This window comes from Meles meles, chromosome 9, assembly GCF_922984935.1.
Source record: "Meles meles chromosome 9, mMelMel3.1 paternal haplotype, whole genome shotgun sequence".
Taxonomy (NCBI): domain Eukaryota; kingdom Metazoa; phylum Chordata; class Mammalia; order Carnivora; family Mustelidae; genus Meles; species Meles meles.
This window is the reverse complement of record NC_060074.1, coordinates 58,464,531-58,468,646: the sequence shown is the minus strand read 5'-3', so window position 1 is coordinate 58,468,646 and position 4,116 is coordinate 58,464,531. Positions and strand designations below refer to the sequence as shown.

Here is a 4,116-nt window from a genome sequence, read left to right as displayed (position 1 = left end):
TTATATACCAAACTAGTTTGAGGTAAGTACATGTAAAAGGGACTTAGTGAACTGATGTCTAAAGTTATATATGAATTGATTAACATTTTTAGGTAGAGTTAAGAATATTTTTAGAGGGGTTGTGTTATGTTAAAGGATAATAATGGACTTATTTCTACAAGATTTTTTTGTGACTGGCTTCCATACCAAATTACCCCTATTACTCTTAATTGTAAACTACTTGAAAGCATAATCCATTTTCTTTCAAATTCTTTGTCTGATTGCCAATTAAATACAAGTTTTAACTTCATAGCTTAACAATTAAGCGTCATGCACTGAAGGCAATACAGATACCTAGCATTTCAGTCTGAGCTGTTTCATATACATAGCACTGAAATTAATTACAAGGAATGGCCTAACAAATGCTAGAGGAGATTTTTTGGAAAGTAGTTTTTACAAATATTAAACTTATCTTCCACACTGAAGTCATCATACATTCAAGGCAAAGTCAGAGCTTTTATATTTGAGTTTATTCTTCATTTAACTTTTAAAACACTACTATAGTTGAATATTAAAACAAAAACAATAGCAAGTAGTGAGCTATGACTATAGTCCTTCACTCATTCACTACTGCACATAAAATGCCAGCAGAGTTATTCACTGGCCCCATTAAGAGGTCTGACACTGAACACCAACCCTAGGATGATGTTCATTCATCATCCTCATATGCTTCCCCATTGTAATGGCGCCATCTTTCCTGATTTGGATCAAAGTCCACCAGTTCTACCTGGTCCATTTCATCAATCTCTTCTACTTCCTTCCTCTCAGGTGGGAGTTTTTCCAGCAAAGAGAGTTTATCAGGAGAGAGAAAGCCATTCTCAGGAAAGTTTACCTTAAATTCGATGATGAGGTGATCCTTCTCATATGGTCTATGATAAATTGGCATGCCTTCATTTAGCACACACTTGATATCTCCATGCTTGACAATTTGACCTGGATGAGAGGTGATGACAATGGTTTGGTTGTCAAGAGTAGATACTGACTTTTGAAAACCGCACAGTGCTTCAACCAGCTGTATGTCCATACACATGAAAAGGTCTTCTCCTCACTGAGTAAAAACAGCATGGTCCTTCTGATCTAAAACAATGATAATATCTCCTGGTTCCAGTCCTGGTTTTGGTCTCTTTCACCATGGAATGTTATCTTCTGGCCATCTTTCATGCCTTTGTCAATATGAACTTCTAGAATCTTCTTCTCTCGAACTATCTTCCTTCCATTGCAGCTTTTACATCTATCTTTAGGACTGATCAGTTCCCCATGGCCCTGGCACTCCATACATATAGATTAAATTTGCTGAACCATTCCAGGTCCTATCTGATGAATTCTTACTTGCATTCCAGTACCTCGGCAATTGGGATAACACTCAACTGCTCCTTTCTTACCACCTTGGCCTTCACATTTATCGCAAATCACATTCTTTTGCAGAGCTAGTTTTCTTGTTGCACCATTATATAAATCTTCTAAGGTTACTGAGAGCTGATGCAGAACATTTTTACCTCTCCTTTCTCTCTGCATTCTTCTTCCTCCTCCAAAAAACATATCAAAGATGTCCATGGGGGAGCCAAAACCACCACTAGCTCCACCTTCTTTAATTGCCTGTTCACCTCCTTTGTCATATAATTCCCTTTTCTTTGCATCAGAGAGTACTTCTTAAGCTTGAGAAATCTGTTTAAACTTCTCTCCTTCATTTGGATTCTTATCAGGGTGGTACTTCAAGGCCAGTTCCCTGCAGGCCTTTTTCAGTTCTACTTGGGTGGCATTGGGTTTGACCCCCAAAACATCATAGTAAGTGGTTTCTTTCCTCATTTTCTACAGCCGGTGAGAGGGCGGAGGCCGATGTCGGGGAGCGGGAAGGAGCACGTTGCTGGGCGCAGCTAGTGTAGCCGCTGCTCCTTCGCGTCTCACCGAGTGTTCTGGAAAGTTCCCACATTTTTCAGTTTTTTAAAAATCTGTTAAAACTGAGGTATTACATGCACATATTTTAAGTGTATAGTTCAGTAAGTTTTGACAAATATCACCCCAATAAACATATGGAACCCTAAAAAATTACCTTATGTTCCCATTCCCTTATGTTCCCATCCTGTAAATATTCACCATCCAAAAATAATCAGTGTCTTTATTTTTGCTATTATACAATATATTTTACTTTTCTAGGACTTCATATAAGCTGAGTCATATATATATTTTATTTTATGTCTGTCTTTTTTTGTTTACCATGATGATTTGAGTTTTATCCATGTTCATGCATCATAAGTTTATTCTTCCATTTTTATTGCAGATTAGTATTCTGTCGTATGAATATACCAACATTTGTTTATCCATTTTCATATGTGTGTGTATGTATATATATATGTGTGTGTGTACAATATATACATATATGTATATAGACTGTATACACACATATATATGTGTACATATACATACATATATATATATACATATACATACATATATATATATATATATATATATATATATGAACTCATTTCCTCTATTAAATATATAGGAGTAGAATTCTTGGATCCATAAAGTTTTGTTAAAAACTGTCAGTTTGCAACATGACTGCACCATTTTATAGTTTCATGAGCAGTGTATGAGAGTTCCAGTTGCTCCACATCTTTGTCAACCCTTGCTCCTTTCAGACAGTATAGTATTTTAGCCATTCTAGTGGATGTGAAGTGACATCACATTGTGGTTTTAATTTATATTTCCCCGATATTAAAGATATTGAGCATTTTTTAATTGTCATTTGTATACATTCTTCGGGGAAGTATATTTTATAGATTTTTGTCTATTTTATTAATGGGCTGTTTTTCTTTTTATTATTGACTTATTAAGAGTTTGTTATGTAGTCCAGATTTATATATTCTGGATATAAGCCATTTTTTAGATACCTGCATTGCAGGGATATTGTCCAAGTCTTAGGCTTACCTTTCCTTTAAAATATATATATATTTTATATATATATATTTTATATATTTTTATATTATATTATATTATATTTATATTTTTATATATTTTATATATTATATACTATGTATTTATATAGTATATACTACATATTTATATATTATATACTATATATTTTATGTATATACTATATAAAATATATAAAAATATATAAATTTTTATAAATATAATCATATATTATATATATTATATATTATATAATATACATATTTGAGAGAGAGAGCAGGGTGAGGGGAATAGGGAGAGGAAAAGAGAGAATCTTTTTTTTATTTTTTTAAAGATTTTTATTTATTTGACAGATAGAGATCACAAGTAGGCCGAAAGGCAGGCAGAGAGAGAGGAAGGGAAGCAGGATCCTTGTCGAGCAGAGAGCCCAATGTCAGGCTCGATCCCAGGACCCCAGGATCATGAACTGAGCTGAAGGCAGAGGAAAAAGAGAGAATCTTAAGCAGACTCCATGCTGAATTCAGAGCCCAACTTGGGACTTGTCTCACAACCCTGAGATCATGACCTGAGCCAAAATCAAGAGCCAGAGGCTGACTTGACTGAGCCACCCAGTCTCTCCCGGCTTACCTTTTTGTAAGTTAGTGCTTCAGTTCTACTTTGTCTACCCAACAGTCACAGAAATATTTTATGCTTTTTGCTTTTTAAGAAATGATAGAGTTTAAGCATTTATATTTAGATTTATTATCATCTTAAAGTATTTGGGGCACATTTTATAGATCATGTTCCTTAGGAAACAGACTCTGAAATGGAGATTTCCATGTAAAAGTCTTAACAGAGTGTGAGTATTTCAGCACAATGTGTAGCCTACCTCTTGCAGAGCTGGTATCCACTGACTTCATATAATAAGAAGTAACAGTTGTAACACTTTGGATACTGGTGCTGGCTGAGGGCCTGCATGCAGGAAGGGCAAACCTAGGAATATCAACTTGCTACCAAGGGCTGTTTCATCTTCTCAAGAGATAGTGTTATGTCAGAGGCTCAGTATTGGTTTCTGTGGCTGAAAACTGGATATTCTATAGCTGCAGAGGCTAGACTGGCCTTGATAAGTGGGGACTCATGCATTTGATACAAAGGTCTTTATACTTTATGTCCATTTTCACA

General features: G+C 35.0%; 1 pseudogene; it reads right to left on the bottom strand.

Moving 5' to 3' along the window:
* Positions 1–648: 648 nt before the first annotated feature.
* On the bottom strand, positions 649–1,845 carry LOC123951008 (annotated as a pseudogene).
* Between the last annotated feature and the right edge of the window lie 2,271 nt (positions 1,846–4,116).